At 39.8% G+C, this 16,660-nt stretch overlaps 1 protein-coding gene across 2 annotated transcripts in view; it reads right to left on the bottom strand.

Moving 5' to 3' along the window:
- The window catches only part of ZNF484 (zinc finger protein 484), a 143,323-nt gene that overhangs the window by 115,590 nt on the left and 11,073 nt on the right, over nt 1-16,660 (bottom strand). For both annotated transcript variants that reach the window (XM_037998646.2, XM_037998647.2), the window contains exon 2: nt 10,196-10,343. The gene's annotated coding sequence lies outside the window, so the exon portion shown is untranslated. The remainder of the gene's footprint in view (nt 1-10,195; nt 10,344-16,660) is intronic.

The raw sequence follows: 16,660 nt of genomic DNA, 5'->3' as shown, positions 1-16,660 counted from the left end.
CTTAAAGTGTTCTATCAGCCACCCTCATTCAGATCGACTAGGAGTGATCACTTGGAGACTTTAGAACGTGAGCCTCAACCAGACCAGGAATCAGGATTTCTGTGGGTGAGACCCAGGGGTTTGCATATTTAATAAGTGAACTAGGTAGCTGTGAGGCACGGAGGCTTCAGGATGATTTATCAGGGATAATGGGCAAATTACAGTTTACTCTCTAAATAAATTGAATACTAATTTCAATATGGGACCAGGCACGTGGCTCACACTGTAATCCCAGCACTTTGGGAGGCAAAGGTGGGTGGATCATTTGAGGTTAGGAGTTCAAGACCAGCCTGGCCAACATGGTAAAACCCCATCTACTAAAAATACAAAAAAGTCAGGTGGTGTGGTGGTGCACGCCTGTAATCTCAGCTACTTAGGAGGCTGAGGTGGGAGAATAGCTTGAACCCAGAAGGCAGAGGTTGCAGTAAGCCGAAATTGTGCCACTGCACTCCAGCCTGGGCAACAGAGAGAGATTCACTCTCAAAAAAACAAAAAAACAACAAAAAACCCCACAATTCCAATATGGAAACATGAATATCATTTTCATGAATATCATTTTCATAGAGTTATAATTTATATTTAATAAATTTAAGGTTACAGTTCAATGAGTTTTAACAAATACATATACTGAGGTTATTGCCAAAAAATCAAGGTATAGGCAATTTCATATCAACTCACTAATTGCCATTTGTATCAAACCCCCAACACTGTCACACAGACCCAGACCCAGGAAACCAGTGATCTACATTCTCTAACTACAGATTAGTTCTGTCAGTTCCAAAATTTCATAGAATTGTATAATGTGTATGTATGCTTTTGTGTCTGGGTTCCTTTGCTAAGTGTAATGTTTCTGAGATACACGCATGCAGTTGCATATATCAACAGTCTGTTCTTTCTTATTGCTTGGGGTATTCAACTGCTTGACAACTTGTTTATCCATTTACCTGCTGATAGACATTTGGACTATTTCCAGGTTTAAACTTAATAAATAAAGCTGCTAGGAACATTCACACATACATCTTTGTGTTGACATATACATTCATTTCTCCAAGGTAAATACATGGGAGTGGAATTGCTGAGTTATATGTTAAGTGTATATTTAGCTTAGAAGAATGCCAAATAGTTTTCCAAAGTGATAGTATCATTTTCACATTTCCCACCAGCAATGTATGAGAATTCCATAGCTTTGCCAAACACTTGGTGTTTTCATTCTTTGTAATTTTAGCCATTCTGCTAGGTGTATAGTGGTTCCTCATTGTGATTTTTTTTATTTCTCTAAAGACTAGTGATGATTCATTTTAATATAATCATAAGTCAGAATAGATGTACTGGGATTCTGTAGATCAATTTGGGGAGGATAAGAATACTGAATCCTGCAATTGGTGAATACACAAAGCTTTCCTATGAAATATTTGCCTTTATTCACTCACATACATTCTTTCCTTCTGGGCCTAATAACAGGAACTTAGGGAAAACAGGCGTTGGTTCTACATTCTCAGTAAAGGCCTTGATCTCTCTCTTTAATTTTCATGCATGATCTCTCCTCTCTATTTCTTGTCTTTCCTCTCTCTTTTCTTCTTCTCCCATTTCCTGGTAAAGATAAATAGTCGACTACACAGAGTCTGGAATCCTCTGTGAGTAGGTTCACATTCCAGTTCTTCAACTTACTTATTTCTGATGGACATGGATTTACTTTTTCATCTTATTTTGGGTTTCTATTTATTTTACTTTTTTATTAAAACATTTTCTTTTTTTTTTTTTTGGAGACAGGGTCTCACTCTGTCGCCTAGGCTGGAGTGCAGTGGCATGATCTTGGCTCACTGCAGCCTTGACCTCCCTGGGATCAAGCAATCCTCACACCTCAGCCTACTGAGTAGCTGGGACTACAGGCACACACCACCATGTCCAGATAATTTTTGTATTTTTTTTGTAGAGATGGAGTTTTTGCTAAGTTGCCCAGGCTAGGCAATCAAGCAATCTGCCTGCCTTGGCCTCCTTAAGTGCTGGGATTACAGGCCTGAGCCACTGTGACCAACTTTATTTACTTTTTAAAAATTTTTGCTGAAATTTAATTAGCACTTTAGTATTTTACAGAAAAGTAATTTTCCAAAATATTAAGTACATTGCATTATAAACACATTATTATATGAAAAAATCATACACACTTTGTTTTCTTCAATACATTTCCCATGGCATTAAAAGAAATGCAGTTATATTTTCAGTTATGACAAGCAAACATTCAGAAGATTACACTTCCTACCAAGGACAAGTAGAAAATGTGTATCAAATAAAGTTTAAATAATCTTCTTGAAAGTTTTAAAGATCTTCTAGGACGGCCAGGACTCGACAATGTAAAGATCTTAGAAGAAAAGCTCAGAACACTCTTTCTGCTTTTACCTTTGAAGCACTGGTCAGCTCCCAAGGAGCAATGGACAAGAGACAAGGTGGCCAAGCAGAAAGTGAACAGGACAGCTCTGAGGCTGGGTCACGAAGTAGGGTCGCTGTAGACTCATCATAATTAGGAGTCAGATGGCAGAATTTAGAGATTTTCAAAGAAACGTTTTGGTAAAAGCCCTCAAATCCCAGTTGGGACAACTGAAGCACTGTACTCTAGATATAAGATATAAACTAGGCCTCATGGGGACTGAGGCGCTGCACTGAGTCAGCTAAATGCTTATTTGAATTAAGATCTGTGCCTCATCTAGAAGCCTATCGGAGGCTGGGCTGGGAATTCTCTGGGGGATCATTTTGTCTTCTCTAGCCTCTACAGATTTTTGTCAAAAATGTCCAGAATTCAGCCAAAATTATCAAGACATCAAAACAGAAACAAAAACCAGACAATGGAAAAGATCAAGAGATAATCCAGATATTGAAGATAACTAAAACTCTTTAAAATAACTGTGATTAATATTTCCAAGAAAATAGATAGCAGGATAAGGAATTTCACTAGAATATATGAATATAAATTCTGAAACTGAAAATTGCAATAACTAAAATTAATAACTAATTGGCGTATTTAACAACAGATTGGTCACAGCAGAAGATCTGATTAGTAGTATAGAAGATAAAGCAGTACACAATATCTAGACTGCAGCGTAGATAGGATGAAAGAGGAGAGGGAAAGAGAGAGGACGGGGGAGGGAGAAAAAGAAAGAAAGAAAATAAGTTACAAACATCTCAGACAGATGTAATTAGAGTCTCAGAAAGGAGGAAAGGAAATGTGAGACAGAGGCAATATTTTGAAGAAATAACAGTGAAGAATTACCCAATCTAATAATCAATTCATAGAAAAAGGAAATTTAGTGAAATCCAAAGAGGACAAATTCAATGAAAACTAAAATAGCCACATAAAGGTAAAACTGCTGAAAATCAAAGACAAAGAATAAATTCTCAAAAGTAACCAGAAGAAAAATACACATTTCCCTTATAGGACAAAAATCAATTGCCTATTGATTTCTTAATAAACATCATGAAAACAACAGAAATTTGTAAAAGGCCAAAAGAAAATAACTACAGACCATATTCTCCAGCAAGCTGAAATAGCCTTCAAAAATTCATATAAAATAAAGACAATTTTCAAGCAAACAAAAGCTATATGACAATTTATTACCAGTAGAACTGGGCTAAGGCAAATATTAAAAGGAGTCTTTCTAGCTGAAAGAATTTGATTCAGAAAGAGCATGAAAATGCAGACAAGGTAAATATGTGAGTAAATTGAAGTATATACTGATTGCAAAAAATTATAATATTAAATTTTGTGATTTAAAAATATATGTACACATATACACATGTATGTATGAAACTAAAATATGTCAACATAAGCACACAGGTGGGAGGGGTTTAACTAATATAAGTTGTACTTAAATCCTAGTATTGTTTGGAAAGTGATAAAAGTAGTAGTTCAAGTACCTAGGGGAACAAAATTAAAACAGCAAACAATAGCAGAACAACTGAAAAAATTAAACTTGATTAACCCAAAAGAAGAGGAGAGAAAAAGGAGTATAAAACAAGTGAAACAAATATAAAACAGAGAGTAACATGTCATCTACAGTTTCACATATGTCAGTAATTACATCTAATATAAGTGGACTAAATACACCAACTAAAACTCAATGATTTACAGACTGGGTTTAAATAATAAAGAAAGAGTTCTTATATATGAAGACAAAAAGTTTGAAAGTAAAGAATGGAAAAAGATATTCCATGAAAACACTAATCAAAAGAAATCTGGTATAGCTATACAGTACTATCATCAGAGAATGCAGACTTACAGGCAAGAGGCATTATTAGAAATAAACAAGGATATTTCATAATTATAAAAAGTCAATTTTAAGGAAGATAAAACAATTTCCAATCTATATGCATGTAATGAAACAGCTTCAAAATATGTAAAGTATGTATCTCTCTTCATTATACTGGAATTCATACTTCAGGCATGCTTGTATCAGGGTAATGGTAGACACAGAAGACGACAGTGGATACACCATAGACTGGACTCTGCCTACGATTAGCCAAAGCAAGTCACATGGCCGGCTCAAAAATCAGGGGGCAGGGAAGCATACGCCACTCACAGGCACTGGTAAGGGACAGGTGCAGAATTGGTGCCAGTGATGCAAAGTAGCACAGCATGTATATGTAAAAAGTGATAGAACAATTAAAGGAACTTTAGAGATGTACTTCATTACCACACCAATGAAGCAATACAAACTTGGACCATCTCAGGAGTTACAAAAATTTCCCATGTCTCAAATTCTAATCAAGGACAGGTAAAATTTTCGAAGGGAGAAATTAAAATTTGCTCCTTTGTCCAGTCACTATTTATTTTGTTTTACTGGAAACCTCCACTTGCCATCTGTTGTTCTTACAGAAAACAGTACAGCACTCAGTTAATCCATATGAAACTGCTAATATTCAACTGTATTTGATCTACAAAATTGGCAATATGTGGTTCAACCTAATTATAAGTGAAGCTAGAATGATGAATAAGAAGAGGAGTGATTGGTAATAGCATAGCTATGTAAGACAGAGTCTGAATGACATATAAAACTATTTGAAGACTAAGTGATAAGAAAATGTAACACAAAATGCATGAATGAAGAATTACCTATGAGTAATAAAAATTATTTTCACTTGGGACATTATAAAAGAAATCTTCATGAAAAGAACATTTTAGAATTCTCTTAATTATCTGGGATATAGTCCAAGTATTAAAATTTAAAAAAATAATCCACCACTCCCGGACGCCCTCCCTGACCAAATTTTCCACCATTGAGGGACAAAAAAAGTGGCAAACCAAGCTCTTCTTGGTTATTTATGAAGTCAACCTTCAATACTTTTTACTTCATGAATTATTGCCATGACTTACAAAGGAATAGAAGCCCAATCTCAATTTAACAGAAACGTGAATCAGACAAAAGCCATGTTTGAGTATTACCTAGTGAAAATACTAAAACAGTAGGATGGAGTGGAATGTAAGCCCTTAAAATCTGCACTAGTGGACTGGGAATTAAAGAGATGAAAAGGATACTAACCATTTGAGAAAACAACAGGAAGAGGACTGTTCTAGTTTTTGCATTAATATCAAAGACAGTGGAGTGATTTAAAGAACTCTGAAATTGAGGATAATTAAAGCTGGCACGATAAAAAGGGGGAAGGCACAGAATCAAAAACTAAATGTTTATATACAATAAAATGCGGCTTGATGCCATCTCTCTGAAAGGAGAAAAGAAGTTGCTGCCATCAATCAGTATAGCAATATATCAAAACAAGTATTAATATAATTATCCTTTATAAAGCCTGAGCAGTTATTACCCATCAAGAACATGGAATTGATAGTAAGAGGACTGGAGTCCTCTCCCTGTCTCTGGTATTATTTGTAGCTCCTGTACTGCCGGACGTTGGTGTCTTCTCAGATTGCTCACTTGGAATATCTGGGTGTTAATAACTGCCTTTCTACTACATAAAGATGCATCAAATATCAGATGGAAGAATGGAAACATAACTGTAAAATCTTATATTTGCTATTTTTACTGGAGTTATTATAATTTTTAATACTACACTTTATAACAATAAAATCTCTAAGAAATCTGCCTTACCTGGATGGCTAGTATAAGAGAGAAATAAATATCTGAAATTTGGATTCATTATTCAGATTTAGCATCTATCAGACTTTTTTTTTCTGAATTGCTTCATTCATTCATTCATTCATTCACTCAATGCAAAGCCATGGTGCACTTAGTATGTTCCTGGCTCTGTATTAGTTGTTAATGTTACAGCAATGAATGTACCTTACCCTGGTGTAGCCTGAAGTCTAATGAGGAAAAAGGAAATTAGGCCTCAAATAAGACAAATACAGATACATTATAAAAAGTGGTTATACCACATGAAATCATATTATAGGCTTCCTGGGAAGTTATCATGAGGAACCAAATTTAGAGTGACAGCCTAGGAAGCATCATTTAAACTAAGATCCAAAGGAGGAGGAGTAAATAGCCAGTTGAGAACATGGGGAAGGAGCATTTCAAGGAGGGGAGACCATAGGCATAAAGGCTTTGAGTCAGTAAGAAGCTTGATACAATTGACAGTGGACAGGTAGCAGGTGATGGCAGCAAGAGGTGGCACTGGAGAGTTATCCAGGGACAAGCTCCTCCAGGCCTTGCTGGGAGTCTGGATGTTATTTTAGGAATAATGGAAAGCCACTGATGGTATTATACAGGGACATAATTGTATTAGTTCAGCATTTTTAAAAGGTAACTTGAGTTGCAGTGTGGAGAATATAATGTAGTATGTCAGCTATGAGCAGACACAGAATGACCTAAACTTGGAAGGCAATTTCCATATTCCGTGGGACACCAAGTTTAGATTAAGTCGGTAGTAGAGCTGGAGAGAGCTGAAATCAGGCAAGGTGTAATGTGGAGGGAAGAATACAGAATTTCGTGATTCACTGGACATGGAGGGCAAGGGAGATAGATGCGTCAAGGACTCATAGGGTTCTGGCATAAGAATCTGGGAGTTCCCTTTTGTTCTTGAGAGATGCCCTCGAAGGCCTGGACAGGCAGTAGAGCATAGGGAATTTATTTTTCTAAGTACTGTGGGAAACAATCCTAGTGTCTTGGGTGTGGCTTTAAGCATGTTTGAACAATCGAATGTGCATGTTTTTCCTAGGAATCATCCTGATTATTGTGTGGACTAAAAACTGGAAAGGTCAAGACCAGAGACAAACAGCTGATTTAGGAGGCTGGTGCTCATTTAGGCTAAGCTGGAAGGAGAGTGAGAAATTCAAAACATTTAGGAGATAGAATCATGTTTCAGTCAATTGGTGGTTGTTGGTATCGTTTTATAAGATGGAAGACAATGGAAAATAAGCAGATAGACAACTGAGTTTTAAGTGTTCACAGGGCCAGTGAAGAGAGGTTGGTACCAGAGTTTGGAGCTCCTCAGAGCTAGGTTGCGGATACATATTTGGAAGTTATCAGCCAGCGTGTAAATGCTACTGAAAACTCATGGAAGTGGATAAAAGGCGCAGAGAGAGCTTGGGAGCAGGATAAAAGACCTAGAACCAATCTGTGGATAATGTTAGCCTTTAAGGAGTGGCAAGAAGAGTAGCATGCAAAGATGCATGGAAAACCAGTCAAGAAGGGCCCAAGGCCGTCTGTGCTCATGGCTTTATTCTGCAGTTGAGCAGCAACTCTGGGAGAACCTACAACCTATCCCCAGGCTAGAAGTGAAAATAGAGATACATTCATAGACTAAGACAGGAGTCTGTGAAAACACATAGAGTTTAAAGGAATAATGAATCTATCATTATAAACAAAGTGTAGAAAAGCTAATAAAACTAGGGTTCGGCAGTCCCAGGTACTCAGGAGGCTGAGGTGGGAGGATTGATGGAGCCCCGGGGGTGCACTATGACGATCAAGTGTCTGAACAAATTTTAGCAGCAAACAGTGATCTCTCCAAGCGGGGGACCACCAGGTTGCTTAAGGAGGAGTGAACTAGCCCAACTCCCAAATGAAGCAGGTGAAGACTCCCATGCTGATCAGCAGTGGGACTGTGCCTGTAGCCACTGCACTCCAGCCTGGGCAACACAGTGAGAACTTGCCTCTTTTTCTTTGGAGACGGAGTCTCACTCTGTCACCCAGGCTGCAGTGCAGTGGCGTGATCTCGGCTCACTGCAAGCTCCACCTCCTGGGTTCACACCATTCTCCTGCCTCAACCTCCTGAGTAGCTGGGACTACAGGCGTCTGCCACCACGCTCAGCTAATTTTTTGTATTTTTAGTGGAGATGGGGTTTTACCGTGTTAGCCAGGATGGTCTCAATCTCCTGACCTCGTGACCCGCCCGCCTCAGCCTGCCAAAGTGCTGGGATTACAGGCGTGAGCCACCGCGCCTGGTCGAGAACTTGCCCCTTAAAATAAAAATACATTGATAAATAAATAAATAAATGGGAAGAGATGCTGCATGGCAGGGATATCATAAGTCATTATAAGCAATATTCTAGAAAACAGGGCAGTGGAAATACAAATGAAAATACTGAAACTATCATTAACATAAGCCATAAAGGATTATATTATTGTCAACAACAAAAATAAAATTACCATACTTGAACAATTATTCTTCTAAGGAAAAAAAAGACAACGTAGATGTCCACTTGTTCTAAAAAATTACTTTTAGTTAGTTAGCAGTGGTCATATATTATCTGTCTGCATGTTTGGGTTTTTTTTTTTACTAGTAATCCCTTATGGCCAACAGCATATGTTTACAGAAGTTAATGGTGCCAGCAGATTGCATGGCAGCTGCACCGCCCACTGGCCCTTCCTGGAATCAGTTATGGGGCTTTGATCTTCCTGGTACCAACCTCCAGCCCAAGGAACTGGAGTCGTATCTCTTCACGAAGGAACATCAAGCTAATGGCAAATCCCATCAAAGAGCATGTTCTACTTTGAAGTCAGTAAACCTGAAGTTGTTTCAGAGTAATGAGGGGAGAAGGTAATTTCATAGCATCCAAGAGAAATTCTAAATATCAGACATCTTAGCCATTGAAACAGACAGCACAGTTATAGGTCCCATAAAACACAGGGTTGGAAAGAAATGAACAATAATAATAATAATAAAATACTGTTGGTAAAGCAACACCATTATATGTAGCCCTGTAGAAATGTAAACACTAAAAAAGAGAGGCAGACTTAGGAAATTAACTGGGTTGCACATGGGTTAAGTAATAAAACAGAAATAATAGTATCCGAGACGTTAAATGCTGCATGAATGACAGATGTTGTTATCATGCTTTAGAAAATTAATATTCTTCAGGGCTAAAGCTGTGACTAGGCAGAGAATGGGAGTGACTGTGTGTAAATGGTGTGATATGAACGTCCAGCCTGACCCAAAATGAAGCCACTTAAGACATTTCCATCCAGGCTACTCTTTGACTTGTTCTCCAGTTTTATACAAGGATATTTTTAAATTTTATTCCATTTTGACAACAATTTTAAAGCATTTTTATGATAATGTAAAGAATACAACTATGTTCTAGAACATCAAGTGGCAACTGTGTCACTGAGTACCACCAAATACTTTCACTGCCTGCTTTTTGTTTGTGTTATATTCATATCGTTTCCACTTTTATAACATCCTTTCCACTTTTATAACAAGGAGTAGATGAGAAAAGAGGCTGACTAAACACAGGTTCCCACCAAGTGAAGATCAAGTGAAGCAACAGCATGCTGTGCAGAAGAGGACATTAGTAGAGAAAAACACAGAGAACTAAGAGATTGTGAGAAATCACCCCACTGCCCCCAGTACCACTCCTGTTTTCCCAGACAGGGTGTCATCTCAGCTTCAGAAAAATAGCATCATCTGTTTTTAGTTTGAATTGTATTAGTTTGATTAGATGCCTACCATATTGCAAGTACTTTGCTAAACTCTGGGAATCTAAAGACAGATAAATTTCAGTTCATGTCCACCTCTAAATTCGACTATAAAAGACAGTAACTGAAGTCCATCTTGTCATGGGGAGACACTAAAGGGTTTCCATAAAAACCAGTTCCACTTGCCCAGCTATTTAAAAAGACAGAAAAAGTCAAGTTCAACATTTCATGCTGACACTGGCTTTCACAGTTTGGCTTTGAGAGATTTCACACAGGGAATAGAGGCCACTTACTATATGCACATCCGTACACTTCAATCCGCATCCCAATCCTACCCCTGGGGTTCCAGGCTAAAGGGAGAAAGCGCAGGAACCTGGCTTCAAAGGGAGGTTGGAGTCTGTAGTGCACCACACTGTCTGCGTTTGTGTTTCCTGGAAAACCCTAGGAGAAAACAGAGAAAAGGATCAATGTATCTGCAGGACATACCATCTTCATGTTGTCACCTCTCATGGCAATGAGCAATGTACGCTCGCTTTGCTAACATGCAAAAAGCTGCTGTTTTAAAGGAAACACTGCCAATAGTTAACAAGGATGTGACAACCTCTCCAGTCCCTGGATTAGTCGCCATTGTCTAAGTTTTCTTTACTTACAAGATAGTTTAAATTTCATCCACACCATTACAATGACTATAAACATGGCGACCTCCATGAAGTTCACTTTTCTAAAATGCTATCCCACAAATTCCTCCCTAATCAAGTGGTAAAGATGCTCACAAAAAGCCACATGACATGGCAGAGCAATCAAGCACCATGGTCACACGCAAAGGAGCTGCAGTGAGAATCCTGGAATCTGCAGTGAGATAGTTGGAAGGGACCTAGACATGATTCCAGCCCCACACTCTTAATTTGTAAATGAGAAACTACAGTCTAGGAAGAAGAAAGGACTCTCTGGAGGTAGGACAGCTATCACAGAGTGTGGGCAGGATTACATCTGGCTTTGATTTCAACAGCAGCATTCATTCCATGTTATCAGGCTGAATCCACTTCACAGCGAACACAGCTCCACACACCTGTGGCCTGCTTCCCGGGAGTGTCAAGAGGAGCACACTGCCACTATCTGCTCCAGGGCAAAGGGGCGTGCTTTCACTCTTCACTCCATCTTGCTATCTGAACTTAGGGAAGGATCAGAGTGCAAGCAAACCAAGTTGTTTTAGATTTTTTTTTCCATTGTTTTCAGATTTTTAGGAATATGGCATGTGTGAGAACAAGGAAAGGGTTAATGCTCTTTTGCACTAGACATGCTATCACCTAACATGACTGGGGCACATAGTTAATATCTATATATGGCACAGGCCAGCAGTTAGTTCAACCGAGAATCAAGAATGTTTCTTGCCTAGTTATTTTGCTGTACTAAAGAATGGCTTAGGGCTGGTGCATTGCCTCACACCTGTAATCCCAGCACTTTGGGAGGCCGAGGCGGGTGGATCACAAGGTCAGGAGATCGAGACCATCCTGGCTAACATGGTGAAACCCCGTCTCTACTAAAAATACAAAAAAAATTAGCCGGGTGTGGTGGCAGGTGCCTGTAGTCCCAGCTACTCTGGAGGCTGAGGTAGGAGAATGGGTGAACCTGGAAGGCAGAGTTTGCAGTGAACCAAGATGGTGCCACTGCACTCCAGCCTGGGCGACAGAGCAAGACTCCATCTCAAAAAAATTAAAAAAAAAGGAATGTACCAGGCTTAAAAACAAAACAAAGAGAATGAAGATCAGCCTGCCTCGTATCAGACCACCAATGGGTCTCCCTGGGTATAAACACATGGAAATAAAAATATAGGAAACGCCTTAGTGAATGTGGTCAATTTTAAATGCTAGTGTAGATGTCAGACTTGGTAACAGTTCATCTATTGCTAATTCATGGCAATTCTGAGATAATCATTTCATATTTTGTCCATATCTGCAGAGAAAATGGGAAAAGCTGAAAGGAGGGGAGACAACTGACCCTATGGGGAGGAGCCTTACATTCAAATGAGGACACCTTCTGGCATCTTCAGATGGAGCTCTGAATTCATTGTAGTATTACTTAAAGGACTTTATTAAAAGACCAAACCACATTGCACTTGTGGCTGAATGCCTTTATCAGAGATGAATCTTACCGTGTGTTAGGACAGGCTGACAATGGCTCCCAAAGATATGTCTATGCCCCAATCCCGGGACCCTGTGAAGGTTACTTTAGAAGGTAAGGTTCTCCAGATGTGATCAAAGACCCTAAGTTGAAATTATCTTGAATTATCTGGCGGATCTTAAATACCATCAGAACTGTCCTTGTAAGAGAGATAAAGGTGAGGATGAACAGAGCCCCACACAAAAGAGAAGAGGGTGTGGAGACGGAGGCAAAGGCCGGAGTGAGGCGCCCACAAGGCGAGGCATGCGGGCAACCACAGGAAGCCGGAACAAAGAATGGAATTCCCCCTAAAGCCTCCGTAGGGAGTGTGGCCCATCTTGATTTTGGACTACGGATACTGATGCAGAACTTCTGGTCTCCACACTATGACAGAATAAATTCTGTTGTTTTAATCTGCCAGTTAGTGGTCATTTTTCACTAGGGCCATAGGAAATGAACACACTGTTTATATGGAATTGCATATTTGATATTTTAGGGGAAACGCAGGAGAGTTCCACTGAAAATAAGATTAACATCCACTTTGAACCGCACAGATACACGATTTGTTCTGAGAAGGGTTTCATGACGCTAAACCACTCTGCCAGGCTGTGGCTCTGCCCGTGCTCGGTGGCTGCACTTGCTCCTCACTGTGAAAGGAGCTAATCACTGTGTCGGTGGAACCTAAGGATGGAAGGAGAGGGGAAGGGGCTGCAGAACTGCTAATATGAGAGGACAGCACCTTAACCAGCTTCAAATTATCAGAAAAACACAAAGCCTACTATTAAAGAGTTCAACAGTTGGTTACTGTGTTATCACAGAGATATAGAAAACTTATACTTTCTTAAAAAAAAAAAGATTCCTGTCCTTTCTCAGACTGTCTCGATTAGGTCAAATTCATTAACTCCACAGCAGGCTTCTCTCTGGTTCCACACATTGAGTCAGTACGGAGGACTGCCTCAGGAATCGAATCACAAACAGGGAAGGTGGTGCCCATACCTTCTGCAGGCCCCGTCTGGATGTTCATCTGGATACAGCGCTATTCCATTCTTCCCATTTTACCACCTGTCGTTTCAGTTCTTAATGTACCTTAACATTGTCTTAATGAGATTAAATAAAGCCTTTATTTAGCAGATACTGAAAGTCCATCTTGTTATGGATCTGAATTGATCCACACATTGCTATCTAAAGGGAATGCTTCAGAAAAGCACACTTTACTCACATAAAGTGTGAACATAAGCAGTGATGGTCAGTGTAAAAATCTACTTTCTTCCACATAAAAACTTCTGTTTTACATGGTCTTAATCTCCATTCGATTATCTTCAGTCACTGCCTTCCCTACATCTCACTCCTTGGGGTATGAAGGGGGCTCACTCTACCACCCGGGGCCAGCAGGGGGACACGACTCAGGCCTGGCAACTGAACGCCATGCCTGTCCCACGACTGGTGGGAAACGACTGGTTCTGGGATGGTCAGGAAGCCCACGCTGAATGAATGAGAGCAGAACCTGGGACTTTCGGCTTGAATTCTTGGGAGAAATACCCATTCATTCATTCAACAAATAGTTGTTGAAAACCTGTACTGTGCCAGGTGTTCCCCTACGTTCTGGGGATATAACCACAAACAACAGAAAAGGTCTCTGCTCCTGTAAAGCTTATCCTACTGAGTAGAATAAACAAATAAAGGCATAATATATGTAGAACTGAACATTGCTAAGAACAGAAATAAAGGAAAACAGTCACACTTCTAAGATGCTAAACAGTATGCCTGAAGGCACGGCATAGACAGAGCTGCCCAAGAATTAGGCCAGTTGTAGACAAAAACAAAATTGCAAGAAGGAAAGAGGCAGACGGCTGATGAAATAATCTGATTACCCACATTCAGCCTGGCTTGAATCAAGACACTCTGATTCCCTTTATTGTTCAAGCCTACTTGATTTGAGATTTTGGTCACCTGCAACCGAAAAATGCTCAATAAGTACACTGTCCTGAGCCCCTACACTTATCTTCCCTCTACAGCCAACATATTGCCAAGGATTATGTGCTTTTTGTGTGTATATGGCAGCTTTTCCATTATCATTATCATCATCTCACTCTAGGTCCTCATGTTAACAACCTAACTAATCTTTATAGCCAATGTTTACTTATTGACTCTCCCCAGCCGCACACACACACACCTCACATATCACCATAGCAGAAACGGTTTTAAACTATCGCTGAGTGCAAGTCACACAAACAGCCATATCAACCAGCTCCAGTGGATCCCCACTGCACCCGTCCTGAAATTCAAAGTTCAGGTCCTGGCATTTAATTCCCTCCACCACCTGTTTCCTGTCCTCTTTGCACTACAGCCGAATCCCCTACACATTTCCTAGATGCGCTTCCTCCTTTAATCGGAGTGGTCTTCTCACTGTTTCCCGAATGTAGGGTGCAGGCACCAACGCTCCTTGACCGCTCACCCGATGACACTGCAGCCCCTCCTGTCTGCGAGTTCTCATCATTTATTATCTTCGGAGCTCAAATCACATTTTGTCTCTGCTCTGAAGTCTTCTCACATGTGTGAAGGCCACAGTAAGGTTTACTCTTCTGAAATACTGAGGTCTGTCTCATGGAAAATGAATTACACCTCTGGAGAAGGAGCAGCACCTCACTCATGGGGAGCCACACAGCAGCCACATGCAGCGGCAGATGGGGATGAGAGGGTACAGGAGAACCTCACTCCCCAGCGCGGAGCCTTGCTTGCTGACTGATGATTCTGGGGTGAGGAAGAGACACTGGCATGACCAGCTGATGAGTGTCTGGTTCCTGGGACATGACAGACAATTCCTATAGTCTACCTGTGGGAACAGATGAGGCTTGGAAGAAGACACATAGGAATAGGTTTAAATTCTATAAATTACTGGATAGGAACAGAAGAGGGTAGGAGATAGGGGTTACATTTTGTCTCTCCTTCCAGATGTCATTTTGACTTGTTAAAGAAAACCTAGCATAGGAACACTGAATACCTCCTGACACTGGTGTTTTCAAATGACTTACAGCACTACAAATATCAAGTTATAACAACAGCATACCAATTTTAACATAGCAGGACCAAGGACTTTATTCTATGAGAACTACAAAAGACACAACACAAATGATGAACTAGAGGAAAGTTTACATAAATTTAAGCATTCTAATTTGATTATCTACTCTATAGTCATTACGACAATAAATATAAGGACTTTTTTTTTTTTTTTTTTTTTTTTGAGACAGGGTCTCACCCTGTCGCCAGGCTGGGGTGCAGTTCGCGATCTCAGCTCACTGTAAGCTGAGCCTCCCGGGTTCAAGCAATTCTCCCACCTCAGCCTCCCAAGTAGCTGGGACTACAGGTGCCCGCCACCGCACCCAGCTAATTTTTGTATTTTTAGTAGAGACGGGGTTTCACCATACTGGCCAGGCGGGTCTCAACTCCTGATCTCATGATCCGCCCGCCTCAGCCTCCTAAAGTGCTGGGATTACAGATGTGAGCCACCGTGCCTGGCCACAAGGACTATTTAGACACATGGAGAGACGTAGGAGATGGGATGGGAAAACCTGTATTTGAGAAGATAATGGACAAAGAGACCTGCTGGGTTAAGATGAGACAATGGGCGTTAAATCCAACAAACACAGCTCCAGAAACACACAAGGGATTCAACGTAGATCAGCTCCTTGTCCCTGAGGAAGCTGGATAGATGGTCTTGTTCTCTTTCTGTTTATTTCTAAATTTCTTGCTATGTAGTTAAATTATACTTCTGTGACAAATTGAATACCTATTTTTAAACTACAGATTTTTGGCTAAAGTATATAATATGAGAATAAGACGAACCTATTTTTTTCTGAGACTTACTGCTAAGTAGAAAGAGAGGAAACCAAATAACAAAATTAAGTCCTGCAGAAAGACATCAGACACGACACAGAAAACATACAACACCACAGGTGCATATAATTTAAAAAGCAAGTCACGTGGAGATGTTATCACTAATAACTGTTATTATGAATGTATCCACAGTTATGGGAATATAAGAGATAAAGATGGGCTGCTAATAAAGGACAATAAATGATTTTTCCACGGGTACAAAAAAAAAAAACGAATAAGACCCAGTGTTTGATAGCACAACAGAGTGATTATAATCAATAATGACTTAATTGTACAGTTTAAAATAACTTAAAGAGTGTAATTGGATAGTTTGCAACTCAAAGGATAAATGCTTGAGGGGACGATACTCCATTCTTCATGATGCTTATTTCACATTACAAGCCTGTATCAAAGCATTTCATGTATCCCGTCAATATCTACACCTACTTCGTAACCACAGAAATTAAAAATAATAATAATTCTTTCTATGCATCTCTGAGAGTTGACAGAATTGAGGTCTGAATGAGAACATAAGGTATGAGAAGAATATGGCTTCTTCCCAAGACATGTTACAGAGGGATGGAAAGAAGACTGTGTTAAACTTATAACATCTTAAAGGGACCTCATGACCTCACAGGCCAGAGCACTACAGAGCATCTGGGAGCTGAAGAAAGAGGACTTCAGTGATACTGAAGTAAGAGTTAAGAGATGCACTCCCATTGCAT

Source organism: Chlorocebus sabaeus, chromosome 12 (assembly GCF_047675955.1).
Source record: "Chlorocebus sabaeus isolate Y175 chromosome 12, mChlSab1.0.hap1, whole genome shotgun sequence".
NCBI classification, from domain to species: domain Eukaryota; kingdom Metazoa; phylum Chordata; class Mammalia; order Primates; family Cercopithecidae; genus Chlorocebus; species Chlorocebus sabaeus.
Note: the sequence above shows the minus strand (reverse complement) of the source record. Positions and strands in the feature narration are given on the sequence as shown.